Genomic DNA, 19199 nt, shown 5'->3' on the forward strand with positions numbered 1-19199 from the left:
TTTAATATACAAACGTGTATAATAAATAATATACAAATTTACCTTACAATTTTACTTTACAAATTTCTTTGAGAGATTCTGGAGAAGCAGAATGGTGAAGCTTCGAAGCACAGAGAGAGAATGATCGATCAATTTACTTTACAAATTTTTTTGAGAGATTCTGGAAAAGTAGAATGGTGAAGCTTCGAAGTACAGAGAGAATGATCGATCGAACACGAATCGCGGGAGAACGCGAGTAACGACGACGTTGACGATCACAACGAATACGTAGGAAGACTGACGTCACAGCGCGCGTTTCCATCGTGTGCCACCCCATCCTTCTCCCCGCGCCGGCCATTCCCCATCGTGTATTTACGCCGCAAATCATGCCCGGCCCTTGTAAATCGGCCCGTAACCGCGGATAAATGATAGACATTGCGCGGCCGGTGTCGGTCTCGTTCAGTCTCTTCCCTATTTGCATAATCTGGTCACGTCGTGTTGAACAAGAGGCCGGCGATAAATTGGTAATGGCGATTTTCTCGAATTAGAATTCTCGATTTTTGGCTGGATTTTCTTTTTCTTTTTTTTTTCAGAGAATAAGGGTGAAGAATAATTGGTTATTCTTCTTGGATGTGTCTTCTTTTTTTCTTATTATTTACGGTTAGTAGGTGGGTTGGTATGTATATAATAATAATAATAATGAAATTTTAACGGGGGCAAAGTAATTTTCGTGGAATGGATTGATCGAGCGTTGAAGCACAATTTTATTGTATTCGTAATTCGATAATGCAAATGGAGGTTTAAAAAAAATAATAATAAGTCGTTGTTGCGTACGATTCGATTGATGATAGAACAAACATAGAAGGTTTTTATTTATTCTGCTCTATCGTTGGTCTATCGAGGTTTCTATTCCATCGCTTTCACCCGTGGATTCGAAGTGGATGGTGGCTGGCTGAAGTAACTAAGATACAATGGTCGTAACATTTCCATTATATTCGTTTGAAATTGCATTGATGCGAGCTTGAAGCTTCGTTTTCACTTGCGGATCGATGATGAAATATCGATTTTTTTCAATAAAAAGAAATTATTGGAAAACGAATAGATTAAGAATTTTATCAAAAGAAAAAAAAAAGAAAAAGGAAAAATTAAAAACATCTAAAATAATTATTTTCCAGAATCGTGGTAGCATTGATTCTCACACGACGAAGTAAAAATTCAATCCTTATCAAACTTTTTTTTTCAATAAACCAACCCAGAAATCGATCGATAACGCGAAAGGTTTACGCGTTATCGCAGTAGCGATAACCGTGATCTTTCTTTACTTTTAAAACAGGTATGTGGGATGGATAATGTACACGGAAACGACCCTTTTTTTTCCTTTTTTATTTATAAAACGCTTCGATCGTATTTCGCTCGCCTCCAATCAATCTAAATTATATCCACATTCAATTCCTTCACTCGTCCAACACTTGCTCAGAATTATTTCAAGATTAATTTATTATATTTGCTTTGTTATTTATCGCGTCACAACTTTTAAACATTGTTACATAATCCCAATATAAATTCTCGTCGAACGATCAATACTTCAATCTACTTCGATCAACGAAGATAGAAATTATTACATTAGTAAATAATTGATCGATGAAAAGAATTATCCAAGGTGAATCGATATTGAAATTATATTCATTCAAATTTTAATACCTCGTGTGATCGTGAGAATTACCACGAATATATATCTAATTAAACATTCCAAAAACCGTGGTGTCATTTCCTCTGAAAATAAACGTGACGAAAAAGAATTTGGGCGAGAAAATCCGACAGGAATAATATTTTTGGAGCAATTTCACCGTCAACCCTTCCATCCCATATCACGGCATGGGAAAGTGTTTCTTGTCACGCCAACTGTCAACTTCAGTGAATTAATGAAGCATAGGCGCCCTCTTCGCTTCTTGCGCCACGTGGTCCCCATATTATCATTACAGAGGGTGACGATCTCTCTCGAATTTATAATCCAACATTCTTACCAATAAAAATTTCTATCCGATAAAATTGTTATTATACGTGTATTTAAATTCCTTGAACTTCAACAAACTCATTAAATCGCAACTGAAAAAAAAAAAATCATCCTTTTTAAATTTCTTTCTTATTTCCACAAACAAAAGTTGATAAAAAGCAACGATTCATTCCTTTCATTTGGACCCCCGCATTTCTAAACTTTCGAAATCATCAGGAATAGATTATTTCCTCGTAACGTTGTTGCAAATGCCACTCTTCAATCACTGTGTAGCTATATACAAATATACGTAAAATTTTGCTCGTCATTCAAAAAGTATCCGAAGTATGAAAGCGTAGTCGAAGAGAACACATCGTCCAATCCGTGAAACGGAAGAATGAGAAGAACAGAAGGGGTCACGACCGGTGTCCGGTTTTCAGGAGGTGACGATAACGCGATGGGATCCACGGCATGAAGCAATGCATAATATCATTCATAGGTTTCCACTCTCTCTTCACCCTTCGTGCAGATACACACGTGGATTCGTTTCCAACGCGTGTGCGCAATACACGGTGAAATATACGTGGGCAGACGAAGCCCGGGGCCTGTTTGCCCACTCGTGGCAATTCTTTCTTCGTGCCTTTACCTCGCTTCGCTGAACTTTCGCCCTGAACGGTGGAAGAAGCTGCCGATCGTTGCTCAGTCGGCGGACATTTCCCCCTCCTCCTTTTTTTTTCTTTTCCGTTCCTCCTCCCGTCTTCCCTTCTTTCCTTTCTTCCCTCTCCTTTTTGTTTGTATAGTCTTTTCGAAACCACTCGCGAATGGCTCTGGTTGGGTAATTTCGTTGGGATTCCACGACAATGCGGAATGTTAATGTTGGCTTTCACGGTCTTTGGCGGAACTTTGTCGCGTGCAAGAATAGACATATGCTCGGCACGTTGAATAAATAACGGTTTGAAAAATATAATTTTGCATTTGGTATTGTGGAATGATTTGGAGAGTGACGTGGTTGCGGAAGTGATCGCGCGATATTTGACGGATTCGACATTTTGATTATGATCGATAATGATCCCACCATGAGATCGATTGTTAACGATTATTTATCTCGACTGGATAATACGAAAAATAGTGACAAGGGAAACGAAATTTTTCGTATATATATAAATGCAATCGTTTCGATATTTTTCTCCAAAAATTATCGTCAAATTGCCGATAAATTCGATTTCCAAGCGCCATATTATTTCTCCTCAGGACACAGTTATCGTCTACCGTACACGTAGTCTAAACGTAGATTTACATAACAACGGTGTAAACTCGGCCAATTTGCCTTTTCCTTTCCATTCCTGTGCACACTCTTCTCCCTTGACTTGTCACGCCTATGCACACGAGCGCATCCTGCTTCGCGAAAAATCGATACGAACGAATCGCAACAATTGGAATACCAATGATAAAACCCTTCTGCAATTTTTAAACGGGATTACATTCCCATAATCGAATTCTAATTTTTAATATTTAAACAGAAAAATATTTCCGTCCAATTAATTGTACAAAGTATATAAAATTTGCAGAAATGTTTACAGTGCTCGAAAGTACGACTTCTAAGCAATTTCGAAACCGAAATTTCCGCGACACGATATAACAAACAATCTTGAACGAGTATGGCCCAAGCATTGTACGACCGTATCTCCAAAAGACTAAACAACATCTATAAATACGTGGCCGTATATAGCCTTGGAAAGCTTTTCGGAGGAGATGAACGGTTTGCTTTGTTGCGCGAAAGCGAGCGAAATAAATCGCGGAAGGAAGTCGTTGCCACCGTGACAAACACCGTTTCCGCCGATCCACGGAACGGCGTATGTACGAAAACTCGTGGCGAGGTCGAATAAAAATTCAATGCGACGACCGAGCGACCGGAAACATCGGCCTTTCCGCCATTATCTATTTCGTTTTTCACCGACGTCTCCCTCTTCTATTGTGTGAATGTAGGTGTACGGCGGGTAGGTGAGAAACGCCTACGAATCACGGGCCGAGAATAGGCCAATTTTAAAATAACGGAAACGGTATAGATTAAACGCGCGAAACAACCATTCGTTTCATGGTGACAATACCGTGGCTTTCTACCGTGGAACGGAACGCTTTGTTCGATCTTTGTTAGGCGGTTAATGGGCCCGTCTTCTGTATCGAATTTTATTTTGTCAATTGATCGTGTTTGTATGTAGGAAGCGAGAATTGAAATTTCGCTTCTTCTTGGTCCCGTTTCAAAGTATCTTCGAGTATCTAAGTTAAGTAGAAATTTGGATTGATTGGGCTAAGTTCTTCACCGATTATTGTAGATACATTTATCGTCCCATCCCTACGTAGAATAACATGCTTTGTTTAGACGATTGATAGATCCTCCTTCCATTCGTATCGAAATTTATTTTTTAGTCGCGTTTCAAAGTATCTTCGAGTATCTAAGTCAAGTAGAAATTTGGATTGATTGGGCTAAGTTCTTCACTGATTATTGTAGATACATTTATCGCACCATTCGTTGACAATATCATGTTTTCTAAGTAGAATAAAATGCTTTGTTTAGACGATTAATAGGTCCTTCTTCCATTCGTATCGAAATTTATTTTTTAGTCCCGTTTCAAAGTATCTTTGAGTATCTAAGTCAATGATTCTCTATTGATTATTGTAGATCCATTTATCGTCCCATTCGTTGACAATATCGCGTTTTCTACGTAGAATAACACGCTTTGTTTAGACGATTAATAGGTCCTTCTTCGATTCGTATCGAAATTTATTTTTTGGTCCCGTTTCAAAGTATCTTTGAGTATCTAAGTCAAGTAGAAATTTGGATTGATTGTGCTAAGTTCTCCACCGATTATTGTAGATACATTTATCGCCCTATTCGTTGGCAATATCGCGTTTTCTCGAAGAATAAAACATTTTGTGATGATTAATGGGTCCTTTTTCCATTGATATCATTTCAATCGAAATTTATTTTTTAGTCGCGTGTCAAAGTATCTTTGAGTATCTAAGTCAATGATTCTCTATTGATTATTGTAGATACATTTATCATCCCATTCGTTAACAATATCATGTTTTCTATTAAAATAAAACGCTTTAGACGATTAATGAGTCCTTCTTCCATTCGTATCGCTTTTTATTAATCGAAATTTATTTTTTAATCGCGTTTCAAAGTATCTTTGAGTATTTAACTCAAACGGTTTTCTATTAATTATTGTTGATATATTTATCACGAGACTATTCGTTAACAATATCGCGTTTTCTACGTAGAATAACACGTTTTGTTTAAATGATTAATGGGTCCTTCTTCCATTCGTATCGAAATTTATTTTTTAGTCGTGTTTCAAAGTATCTTGAAAGCAGAAATTTGGATTGATTGTGCTAAGTTCTTCACTGATTCTACGTATATATAATAAAACGCTTTGTTTAGATAGGTCCTTCTTCCATTCGTATCGTTTCAATCGAAATTTATTTTTTAGTTGCGTTTCAAAGTATCTTTGAATATCTAAATCAAATAGAAATTTGGATTGATTGTGCTAAGTTCTTCACTGATTCTACGTAGAATAAAACGCTTTGTTTAGATGGGTTCTTCTTCCATTCGTATCGAAATTTATTTTTTAGTCGCGTTTCAAAATATCTTCGAGTATCTAAGTCAAATAGAAATTTGGATTGATTGTGCTAAGTTCTTCATTGATTATTGTAGATACATTTATCGTCCCATTCATTGACAATATCGTAGAATAAAATGATTTGTTTAGAGAATTAATGGGTCCTTTTTCCATTCGTATCGTTTCAATCGAAATTTATTTTTTAGTCGTGTATCTTTGAGCATCTAACTCAAACGGTTCTCTATCGATTCTTTAGTAGATGATTTATCGAAATGTACATATATATTTCATTTGAAGAAATTAACGAGAGAAATTAACAGTATGAAGGTTAAAAGGTTTAACGATGAATGGAATATTTCGCGCGTTTACATTGGGAAATAATCAACAAATGATGATTTTCAGAAGTGTGTTTACGAAGCGTTTACGAAGGAATAATAGTACATTTTCCCTGGATCGTACGTAAATATTTTGCGATACATAATAATATATTTTCTCGTTGTTTGCACAGAGCGAAGAGAACTCGGGTAAATTTATTGACATTTATGAAGATTTATTAATTATCACGCAACGTTAACTTAACGATGTTAATTTTTAGATATTCTATAACACGATATTCGCAAAATATCAGCAAAATATTCAAATTTATTACAATTGGAGAGAAATTTTATCGAACGTAACAAATGATGGAATTAATGAATAATTTCATTAGAAATATTCACGGTTATAAAACAAAGTAAATCCTGTATCAAATTTGTTTTCCAAAGTATATCGAAATAATTTAGACTAATTTCTTTCAGAGTCAATGAAACGGTTAAAAAACAAGAGTCGATTATCCGAGTGATCGTTTCACCGTTGCAAGGGGTTCAGGTGAGGAAACCGTACAACCGTCGAGGTGAGGAAAATATCTAGTGTCGAAAGGGGTACGTTCCTTCGGGGAAAGAAAGGGGCTTCTTTGTACGAAAAACGGTCAAGTTTTTATCTCGGTGATAAAAAAAGGAGGAGAGAAAAGCAGCCCGATTTTTTCCTCTATTTTTACAACCTGTTTTCCGCTTCGTAAACAGCGACACTTATTTTGACACGAGCAATAAATTGCACCATAAATAAAATTTTTCCAATCCTGCAATCTGTTAATTAAACTAAAATTATTTTAATTAGAATTTTTACAGAAATTATTTTAAAGCTCAGTAAATCGTAATTTAATTATAAAGAAATCGAACGAGATAGAATCTTAGAATCTTAGAAAAGAATTATAGAATATGTGAATATAGAAGCAAAGAATGAAAATATGTATATTACGACACATCTCAACCTCCGTAAATGAATGTCTCAATCTGGATAAGGGAAGTTGGCCGTTTAACCCTTTTTTGCCCGCGTGAAAGGCACGAAGAACTTTTACTCTCTGTCTGTCGAGAACGCTTGCTTTGCCTTGAGAACGTTGTTGAACGATTAATAGCTCGAAGCTATTGCTCGTGTACACTTTCGGATTCTTTCGATTCTTTCCGTTCGTATATGTAAAAAAAAAAAAAAAAAAGAGTCTCTGAAACGAAAGATCATCGATGAATACCAGAAAAGAAAAAAACATTCGACAATCTTTCGAACCCTTTAAATATCAACGATGAAAGATCCATAAGCGGATACGCTTCAACGATGATGACTCATCGCGCTCAAGCAATGAAAAATTATTCTTCAAAATCTCCTCCAAATCGAATTTCCCCATTTCTTGCTTGATAATAAATTAAATACACACACACATGGTATATTCCAAATCGCACAAACAAATCAATCAGCGGAGATAAGACGCAGAATAGCGACAATTGGGCGGCCAATTGACACCGTGGAACAATCGTGGAATTCACGTTCAACGTAACGTAACGTGCAGTTCATCGAGAAATCATCGACGTTATATATACACGTATAATCTCTTATCCACGTCACTCGTTATTCGTATTGATAAATCACGAGTTTGTCCTTGTGCCAATTTCTCTCTCTCTCTGTGGATCGATCACATCCACTGTACTCTCGATGGATCCATTCCCGCCCATGCTCTTCCCTCTCTCTCTTTCTGTCTCTCCCTTTTTCTTTTCTCGCGTTGTTGGAATTGTAACACGAGGGGCGTGGGCGTAGAACGCACGTTTACGCGTCAACTGTCGCGGTGTTTGACGAACTTTGACCTCGGCACGGTTGTCCCCAATTTCGAAACTTAACCTTTTCAACGAGGCCTCGCGAAGGGAGGGGCTAACCCAAAGTTAATCGCTTAATTAATTCCGCCGTCCGGTCGTTCGCATCGCTTTCACCCAATTAACCGTCGGCGTGTCTGTATCGCGAATTTAAGATAAAAGTGCTGCAAGTCGAATTAGCCGAGGCGAGGGCGTGCAGCAGAGAGCGTAACCCTCCTTGTTGTTGTCTTAATCGAACGCTCGCTCCTTAGCTCGATTTTCCGTTTGTTTTGCATCCTGCGTTCAACGCTGAATCCCTTCCTTCTTTCGTTTGATTATTTTTTAAGCTTCTTCTCTTCGCTAGTGTTATTCACCAGTTGTGTGTAATAAGTATTGAAATTCGTTCAATTGTTGATGAAAATTTCACTTTTCTAATCCTAAATTTAACTCTCAAAATTTAATTAAGCTTCTTCTCTTCGCCAGCTAGTGTTATTCACCAGTTGTGTGTAGCGTTATTTTAAGCAGTTTCTTTTCACTCGTGTAATAAGTATTGAAATTCGTTCAATTGTTGATGAAAATTTCACTTTTCTAATCCTAAATTTAACTCTCAAAATTTAATTAAGCTTCTTCTCTTCGCCAGCTAGTGTTATTCACCAGTTGTGTGTATTTTTTAGCAGTTTATTTTAAGCAGTTTCTTTTCATTCGTGTAATAAGTATTGAAATTCGTTCAATTGTTGATGAAAATTTCACTTTTCTAATCCTAAATTTAACTCTCAAAATTTAATTAAGCTTCTTCTCTTCACCAGCTAGTGTTATTCACCAGTTGTGTGTATTTTTTAGCAGTTTATTTTAAGCAGTTTCTTTTCATTCGTGTAATAAGTATTGAAATTCGTTCAATTGTTGATGAAAATTTCACTTTTCTAATCCTAAATTTAACTCTCAAAATTTAATTAAGCTTCTTCTCTTCGCCAGCTAGTGTTATTCACCAGTTGTGTGTATTTTTTAGCAGTTTATTTTAAGCAGTTTCTTTTCATTCGTGTAATAAGTATTGAAATTCGTTCAATTGTTGATGAAAATTTCACTTTTCTAAATCTAAGTCTCAAAATTTAATTAAATTTGCAAAATGGAATGCGAGTTTAATTAGATTCTTTTTTAGATATTTATTTTAATAATGAATCTGTTCCACGGGAATTTTGACGTTTTGAAATTTAATAATTTTAAGATCGTTTCTACTCCATAATTTGTAAAACGAAGCGACAAGATTCACGACAATTTGTGTCGTTCGAGTAATCCACGTTTCATCCGAGAATCTCGCGTAAGCAGGAAACGAAATCCAGAACACCGTGGCTGATCCGTGTCAGACTCGAGAAGGCTTGGACAGATGAAGAGAAAGAGAAAGAGAAAGAAAGAGAGAGAGGGGAAGATTGGGACGAAAGGTAAGATGGAAAGAGGAGAGAGAGGAAGGGTTTGGGCCGGTTGTCTCAAGGTTTATTCAAGCTTACTCAAGCAAAGTCTCGGTTTCGTTCTTTCGTATCGCTTACGGAGCCTGCGAAGCCTTCGCTGTCTCCTCGTATCTTCAACAGAAATAACAGGTTTCCCGGCCAAGCGTTGATTGCGCTGACAATTTGCATTAAGCTTTTATATTTTTTCCTTTCTGCGTAACTAAATATCGCGAGGGAATCCTCGAGTCGTGGAAATCTCGTGTTATAATAATAATAATATCGTGGAAAAATTCGAGGATAGGTGATCGAAGATTCATAGGAATATTCCTTCTTTCTTCACGGGTTTCGTAGGTTTCGTAGACTGAAGTTGAAATCCTTGATAGAATCAATTTTAATTCTATTGCTTTCGAAATATGCTTTATAAAAAAAAAATCTTTAATCATTTGACGAGAATCTGATGAGAATCGAGGCAAAATTCTGAGATTTCAGATCTTTGAGAAGTGTCGAAATGATCAGATTAGAATTAAGATCTCGAATCAAGAGATCTGAAATTCGTTTTCAATTGGAATCTAGTTAAAGTCGATCGACATTCGATCCAGATCTCTTCAAACATTCCTTCAGATCGATATAAATCTATGTTGGATGAGATAGGCACGGATTCAGAGAAAGTCCCGCTTCGCATCCTCTCGCAAGATGGCTCTCCGCTCTTATGAAGCGTAAGGATATATTCGTCGGTGTTCCGGCACCTCTCCACTTTACCTGCACGTGCAACCGTAAATCGTAAAGCACGACGAAATTCAGTCTCGTTGCCTGCGCACCAACCGTCATGAATTATAAAGTGATAACATCGAAAACATGGCGGGTCACGTTACGTTACATGCAAGTTTCAGCCTTAAACTCATGCTCGTAAACGAACTTAACGAAATAATGTTCAAAATGGACTACAAAAGGGCAAGAAATGTAACGGAGAATAATCGTGGACACGTACACGTATCTGGAAAAAAGTTGGAAACAATCTTGAAACGTTTTAATTTGATTAGATGTACAATATTTTTTTTTTTACATTCAACTGTAAAAGAAGAAAAAAAGGAAAAGAAAAATGTCGTAAGAGAACGTAAACTCGGATAATTATATCCCAGGATCATCTTTATTTACCGCGTAATTATACAAATGATCGATACTTGTTTCCAGTAAATTACACGCAGCAAGTGTGTCAAATTTCTGCTTTCCACGAGATGGAATATGTATGCAGGATGTTGCAAAAAATTGGGTCGCATGATGAAAAATATATAAAGATATTTTTTGTCATATACATTTCTCATCGTGTGCATTTGAAATTCAGATTGTATTGTATAAATACGATACAATAATTCGGGACGAATTTTATTTGTCGAAATAAAATCGCGACAAAGAAGAAGAAATATCGAACATTTCGCGTTATCGCGCTATTTTATTGCGGGAATATTTTATATCTCGTTGGAACAAATATTCTCTATCGTGATTAATATTCTTTTTTTCTTTTTACGATGCGAATAAAGCGATACAAATATTTGATTTTAAATTCGAAACAAAAAAAAGGAAAAATGAATGTAAATTTTAATTTTTTTTCAACACGTTATCCTACTTTTGAACGTTTCATTGCATTTGTTCACGTGCAAGAAAAATTAATCAATAATTTCAAAATAAAACAACGATGTTTATTCTCGTAGAGCGAAACGAGAGATTCGTATCTATATTTTAGAATACAGATTAGATTAAATTATAATTAATGATAACTTTACGTTTGTCGATACTTTTATTAAACAAATATTAAAAATAAATAGAGATATTTATAGTATTTTTCTACGTTCCATTCATCGATTCGATGATATTTTAACAAATTTTCCAACTGCTGCAGCTAATTTTTCGAATATCAACTACGAAAGTATAAATTCGTTCTACGAGGCAAAATTTATTGCTCGATACGACTGGCGATATAAACGCAATGGAATATAAATTTATGTAGCATAAAAATCGTGCACGTAAATGAAAACGCGTGCCAAAAATTTCGATTTTACATTTTCAGTTCGATCAATACGATTTAAAAATTTTTTATTAACGACTGAGTCACGAAAATGTATTTATTTTTTTCGAAATATATTATTTTGTCTAATCAAAAAATTTTAAACGTTTGAAAAATATCTTTTGAAAAATTTAGGAAAATTCGTAACTTTTCATAGTAAACGATGAAACACTAAAATCATTTTACGTAATTAAAATATTATTCTATTTCGTATCATTATAAGAAACGAGGAAATCTTATTGCAACTTGGTTATTTTCAAAAAATTTGAATATAATTTGCATATTTTTTTTTTCATCATTAATATTTTTAATCGTAACGAGCCATTCGAGTTCTTTGAATAATTTACTATTCGAATACTGTGTATATATAATTTCGTTTCGTGTAAAAAAAATCTGATTCCTTTTACGATCACTTTAAGACTTTTTTTATCATTGTGAAGTTGCAATGAAAAATTTAGGGCATCTGAACCAGTCGAACGAGGTGAACACGCAAATTCAATCTTTTCGTCCCATTTACCTTTCACCTATAATGCACTTTAAAAGTTGTTTGACATTGAGCAAATAATAAAATATACCGATTAAAAATATCATGTGAATAAGTAATACGTATCGATAATTATCGTTCAATTTAACGATAAAACGTAAAATTTTAAGGTCCCATCATTTTTATTGTTGAAATTTCTTTGATATGTAGATATTGCGTCGATTTTTATGAAAAACCTTATACACACCGAAACATAATATGACTTATTTCATAAAGTAACCGGAACCGTTGAAAAAGCAGGATAGTTAATAAGTTAGCCTTAGACAAATTGCATAAAATTTTACATTCAATAAAATCGTTCGAGATAAAAATATATTCAAAATATTTTACATTATTATCTTCTTTTATCATCTACTGATCATAATCATTTTTATATTCGTTTATTTTTCGAACGATAAGAGTATTATAAAGCAAGCGTATTTATTTTTTAAACGACGGAAAAATAATCCTCCTATTATTTCATTTAAAAAAAAAAAATATGCAAATTACATACGTTTGTATTTAGAAAAAAAAAAATTTACCCATCCCCGTGTAATTTGCTAAAACCGACGACCGATTCGGAAATTTCATTTAAACCGAGAGGCTCACGCGTGTCTGCATAATCTCCCGAATACCTGAATCCAGACAGCGTTTATTCGCGCATACGCAAAAGGTGCATCGAACTCGAATGCTTACCTATATTAAGCGGCCCTTGACATCGTCAAGCTATAACCGAGTGCAAACATCCGTCCGCATTTAGATACGCGGCCGATGTTTTCCACGACAAACCGCCGCGGGACCGTTCACCGCCCAATCTGACTATCCGCTGAAGATTTCCGATCTTTAGCCTCTTCCTCCCGCGTTAAATATAACCGCGGTGGGGGTGGATGGCACCGTTCGACGAATAGCCTCGAAATAGTGCAACGCACTCTATCACTAGTAGCTATAGGATACGTCGATTGTCGGCGAATAAATTGGATCGATTCGTCTCTTTGCGTCCAATCTCTTCTTTCTTGAACAAATTTATTAGACGAGTACTTATTATATTTCGTAAGATGTTATTTCGTCTCGTTATTTCAAGTGGATAAAAATAGGAATATTTATCTGATGGAAGCTCGGGTCGAGAGTGGCGTGGCGCTAGTGTCGAAGTATCGAAAAAAGTATCGATTCTTTCGTAATTTTAGCTCGAAATTAATTTCGATATCCAATATTTTCGATCGTACGCGGAGCGAAGCGACGCACGTCCTCTCCGTTCGGCGTTTCGGTAACGAATGTTAAATCGATATTTATTGTTATCGTGACCGTGTTTCCGTTCCCTATGTCACGACTTGTATTAATTTCGATATTGTATATCGCGATAATATTAACAATTATCGATTTTAATATTAATTAATAAATGCATATTTTTTATCGATTTCCGTTTCAAATATTTAAAAAAGCGTTACACGAAACTAGGCTTTTTATTCGAACGATCGCGTTTCCACTTTCATTTTTTAACCTCAATCTAAATTAATCAAAGACACTACACACATAAATACGTATTATTATTATATTAAAACAATGCAAAAGAGATCAAATTTAATCGATGCAATAGTAAATGCATTATCTCTGTCGAATAACAGCTCCATACTAAAAAAATTAAGATCCATTGTCATATCGACGATTACCAAAACTAACAAAGTGGAATAGAGTCCGAGAATAGAGCGAAGGGAGGGAGAGGCGCACGTGAAACGGGCGATTAGATCGAGGGAAGAACCGCTTTCCATTTCTCTCCGCTCCGAAATCCGTCGAAAGCGATACGAGGAGATCGAGCGGCCGCTCGTCAACAGCCGCGTGGGTGTATCCTGCAAGTACAGCTTACTCTGCGGAACGAATACGATCCGGGCAAGGTTCCCTCTTCACCTTGCCCCTTTGTTCGCAATAAGTCCGTGTTACATAAATACCGATAATCTGCGTATCGCTCCTCCCCCCAACGCGATCTACCCCCGCGGCGAGGTCGAGGTCTTCGATATCGCGATTCGTTTAATGGATTCCCCTGCGCCGTTAATGAATTGCCAATCAAATTCCATCCATCATCGAACCGTAAACTGCATTTTTTCTTTCTTTCTTTTTCTTTTCTCCAAAACGATTCCAAAAGTTTCTCGTTTCATTAGAAGATAAAAATATATTCTCGAGGAAAAAAAAAAGTTTCGAGACAAAGAGTAAACAAATAATTTTTATATATTCCAAAATTCTCGTGAGATGGAAATTGAAAGAAATTCGCACAAAGTAATAATAATTTGCATAGCATCCTTCGAACTCCCTTCCACCTTCCCCCAAAAACGGTACCTCCCGTGTGTTTCCAGGTCAGCCAGTTGGAGAGCAGCGGCCGCTTTATTTAAAATCCCCTCACGAGCCGCGGCGAGCCACGATTCGCTAACGATTCGCGTAATTTGCAATTCCTTCCTCGTCGTTCTTGCCCCGACGTCGGCCGTTCGCAATGTTTTCTTGTTACGACGTTGGTGGCCGCTCCACACGGATCTCGACCGAGTCGAGAACTCCTCCTCTCTCTCTCTTTCTCTCTCGGTTCTCGCCTCGTATTCCCTCGTTATCACCCTCCTTTTTCTCTCTCTTTCTAGAGTCAGAACGAAGAGAGAGAGAGAGAGAGATGGGGAAGAAATTTACGATCGGTGGAGGAGGAGGGTTGGTCGTAGGGGATGGTGGCGCGAATTCGAGGCGTTTTAGGGAAAGAGGGTCCAAAGCTCGTTGCCTGCCCGCGTTACTTTTCATTTCCAACCCGGCTCTATCTTCGCGGTTGTTATCGTTTCAAGGGCTCGTTGCGCCGTTTAATTGGACTGACCGCCATTGTGACTCTCTCGGTGTTCGGCCTTTTGTCGGATTCAAGCTGATTAGGGGAGGATTATCAAACGGGCCGTGAAAGATCGCTTTGTATAACCTCGTTTTGTATGAACTGTTGTTGTTCCCGAGTCTGTGTGTGTGTGTAAATTTATAGGAAGGGGGAGGGGAAGAAGAGATAAAGTGGTTGTTTAAGAATCGTGATATCTTTTCCCTAATATACTAATTTTTATTTCTGGCCCGATGATACTCTTGGAAAAATAGAAGATACGCGCTTATGGTAATTTCCGTCCCTTATCTTCTCCAACTTATCTCCGTTTCTTAATTTTTTGTCGGCAAGTGCGTAATGCGTTTTGATTCGAATGCTAATGCGGTCGGCGCGGTTGTTTGAACACGCATGTGTTCGAGTCCGACACGTGAAATGGAAAGATTAATAGGATGAAGTAGAGTTTTTGTTCGCTTGGAATTTTGCCAAGAATTCGCATTGTCCTTTTTCGTGGAATATATATTTGCACCGTCCCTGCCCGATTTCTGAATTGAAAATTTATCGATTCGGTAAAGAGTCGTTGAAAAACGAAATGAAACGAATTAATTTTAGAAAAAAATTAATAGGTAGTGTATTTATAAAAATTATTTAAACGATACGTATTAATTTTAAACGGTTAAAATTTTCCGTGAAATTTGTAACCGTTTCGAGAGAAGAGGTTAACAAAATTACTCGTTTACCGAGAAACCGCAACGGTCAAAGAGTACTTCAAATGACTAGCTGTATATTAAAACGTTACCTTGAATCGTTACTCGTTACCTTGAATCATTGCCAAGAAACAGACGAATGAATATTTGAGGATACGTACCTGAAACAGGAAAAAAAGAATACGTACAATCATATATTCTCATATGTAATGTATAGAAGGAAATTTCCAAATAGACTTCAAAGAATTTCCAATAATGATTAGATATCTCGATAATAAAATTTCAAGTTCAAAGTCGACTTTATATTCCATATGAAATAAACGAATAGAAATAAAGGAATAATTTTCACTCCGCATAGGATCGAGATCGTCTGGCCGAATATAGTCGAAACCAGTTTGAACCAGATCGGCAACAACTATTCAAGAATAGTTCGAAGATAAATCATTTTAAATTCTATAGTTTAAACAAGAAGACTATCTGCGTACTATCAAGAATTAAATAATTTCTCATCAAAGAGAGACAAAGAAATTGAATCCTCCACGATTTCTCGCGCATAGAATCGAGATAGCAAGATACAAAAATATACCATTTTTAAATTTTATTTTAAGTTAAGTAAAAAAAAGTCCACAATAAATTTAATAATTTATAATTTCTCAAGCGACGAAGAAATTGAATCCTCCACGATTTCTCGCGCATAGAATCGAGACAGCAAGATATACAAAAATATACCATTTTTAAATTTTATAAGTTAAGTAAAAAAAAGTTAATTTTAATAATTTTAATAATTTATAATTTCTCACGCAACAAAGAAATTGAATCCTCCACGATTTCTCACACACAGAATGGAGACAGCAAGATACAAAAATATACCATTTTTAAATTTTATAAGTTAAATAAAAAAAAATAATTTTAATACAATAATTTTAATTTATAATTTATAATTTCTCACACGATAAAGAAATTGAATCCTCCACGATTTCTTGTGCATAGGATCGAGACAGCAAGATATACAAAAATATACCATTTTTAAATTTTATAAATTAAGTAAAAAAAAGACTAAAATAATTTTAACAATCTATAATTTCTCAAGCGACAAAGAAATTGAATCCTCCACGATTTCTCGCGCATAGAATCGAGACAGCAAGATACAAAAATATATCATTTTTAAATTTTATAAATTAAGTAAAAAAAAATTAAAATAATTTTAACAATCTACAATTTCTCAAGCAACAAAGAAATTGAATAGTTCACGATCGATCCACGGTTTCTCGCGCATAAGATAGCGATCGTCTGTGCAGCTTGGATAGAGCTTGGACGAGGTCCAGTGTCGGCGAACTCTTGCCGCGTCTTCGAAACCTCGCTACTTTCGCCCATCCTTTTTTTCACCCTTTTCCTCCTTCCCGAAAATTGGCCGTGGCGTTTCAGCGACTGGCCATGCGCCAGCCAGCCTTACTCCTGGATTATCGCGTTATTCAACGCGCAATGATAACCGCTCCACCGGTTCGCGGTTTCCCTTTTAATACCCTTCGAGGAACGACCGACCTCGCCTCAGCCTTATGGTAAAGGTAGAGAAAACCTGGCTCGCACGAGGGACGCGCAACCGCCCACATCGAGCCGTACCCCGCTTATTAAAAGCGTAATAAAGAGAAATTATCTGGAATGGGAGAGAGAGAATGTGCACTGCTCGTAAATATCGTTCTGAATCGAGGAGGGTTGAGAGAGTGGATTCAGCGGTCGAATTTGGTTGATTAAATGGTTGATGGAACGACGGGGAGGAAATTTTTGAAGGAGACTTGTATTATTATTTCGGAAAATTGGACGGAATTGGGAATGGAATTTATAACTTTGATTCTTGAAACTCGTTGTGATAATTGTAGAAAAACATGGAGCAAGATTTAATTCTTCTTTTTTTCGATGAAACGAGTTTAAATTTTAATTTTATTTTTGGATGATTTTTTCTACTTATCCTTTTCAATTTTCTTAAAAAAAAATTATATTTTCTGTACACGTTATAAATGACCAAATATCTATTTTTTATTCTATAACTGATATTAGACAAGATTTATCCGAATTCATAATTATCCTGTTATCCTCAATTTTAGGAACAAGAACAAAAATTTAAATATCCTCCTTCAGTCGAGCGTTTACAATAAATTAGACGCAATGACGAAAGAAAATTTGATTGATGAGAGAAAAGCCTAAAACATAGAATATATACGATTAAAAAAATTATTTCCAACGAAGTAACCGTAGTCGCCAGTTTATATCATACTTTTCTCGGCAACGCGTCCGAAGTTTCTTCCGATAGCCAGTTAAAGGACAAAGCCATAAAAGAGTTCGCGATACGACAGGAGTCGAAGATCGCGAAAGATCGTTACGATGTCCCGTTTCCTTCGAACTTGGAGCGAATCGAGGATTAGCTACCTTTAAGGACGTTGAATCGGCCCCAAGTATTGCCGCGGCTCGCTTTTATATCAACGGAACATTCTTCAAAGTTCTTACAACTGCATCCACTTCTTCCACGATTGACTAATAGTGAAAGTTTATATCATCCTTAGCGGCACAGCCACACCATAAACGACCATATTAAATTCGCCACGCGATTGATTTTCTAATTTATCGTAATTTATAGTTTTTCAATTCTCTCTCTTTTACACTGCTGTATGTCGTAAGGATTACCTTATTCGTGATGTGACACAAATTACAGATTTGTGTATCAATTTCTTAATGGATATTAATTAATTAATCCTGATCGTGGTGTCGCAAATGGAAAATTAACAAGTTCGAGAAATTTTGAGTAATTTTTTCTCACCACATGTAATAAACAATTTTTTCAAATTATTAGTTTTTACAATTTTTTAAATTTAAATTAAAAATAGTAAAAAAGGTATGTTCGAATGGAACAATCTAGGAAATTATGCAAACAATTAACAAACTTCAGAATAGAAATTAACGAACGAGCGTTTTTTCAATTAACGAAACCTTTGTCCAACCGTATTCCTTTCCCCTCCCCATAAACTGAAAGTCTCCAAAACCCACGCAGCGAATGGCTGCTTCCGTAAATTGCAAAAAAGCGATGCTAAATTTCCAACCGCACCATTGTCGCGACAAAAAAGAACGAAACGAAACGAAGCGACGAATCGTGTTCGAAGAATTTCCTTCGAGGGATATATAAAGAAAATTAGAAAGTTCTTGGAAAGGTGAAAAAAAAAAAAAAAGGAAAAAGAGGTAGGATGCAGTGGCGACACCGCGGTGCACGGCTTTATCTTGGCCAAGCGCCAAAAGTGTATTTTCGGTGTCAAGGGATGGGTCCTGCAGGGAATGAAACGTACGAAATAATTTTTCTTACCGCGCCGACAGATGCCGGTGCAATTTGCATTAAAAAGAGGCGCCTTACTTATTCTTCGCCTCCCTAGGGCGAAATATTTCGAAACCCTGGTACCTGGCCCCCTTCGAAATTCTGCTTGCCGATTTTTTTGCAAGCAGAGTGATCGATTTTTATCGCTTTATAAATTTCGACGATAATCCGTGTTCCAGGATTTAATCGAGGGATTTTCGAAAAGTTAGGTTATGTTCGACTTGGAATCGAATACGTTTCTTTCTTCTCGTAAAATAATAATAATAATAATAATTCATGTTGTAAAAATTGTCGACCAAGCATATAACACTGAAATGATATAACATCTGAAAAAAAAATATAATTTCGATAATATATCTTGCATGAACAATATTCGTGCATTATTTAAAAGTTATTTTTATCCTTTCTCGAGCATTAAAAGCTGGCCCAATTAAATCACTCGCTACCCCACTATTATTGAACTACTTTCTTCTATTTTCACAGAGTTGGCCCCTCCTCTCTCAGCTTCTAAAATGGTCCTGTGTATCCAAGAGCTAAG

At 36.2% G+C, this 19199-nt stretch overlaps 1 protein-coding gene across 2 annotated transcripts in view; it reads right to left on the bottom strand.

Moving 5' to 3' along the window:
* Window positions 1–19199, bottom strand: part of LOC724518 (serine-rich adhesin for platelets) — a 114726-nt gene that overhangs the window by 48599 nt on the left and 46928 nt on the right. The window contains exon 1 of one of the 2 annotated variants that reach the window (XM_026441674.1): window positions 43–61. The exons of the other annotated variant lie outside the window; for it this stretch is intronic. The gene's annotated coding sequence lies outside the window, so the exon portion shown is untranslated. Of the gene's footprint in view, window positions 1–42; window positions 62–19199 lie in introns of those variants that run through there. 2 annotated transcript variants of the gene reach the window in all.

The sequence above is a fragment of the Apis mellifera genome, linkage group LG7 (assembly GCF_003254395.2).
Source record: "Apis mellifera strain DH4 linkage group LG7, Amel_HAv3.1, whole genome shotgun sequence".
In the NCBI taxonomy this organism is placed as follows: Eukaryota; Metazoa; Arthropoda; class Insecta; order Hymenoptera; family Apidae; genus Apis; species Apis mellifera.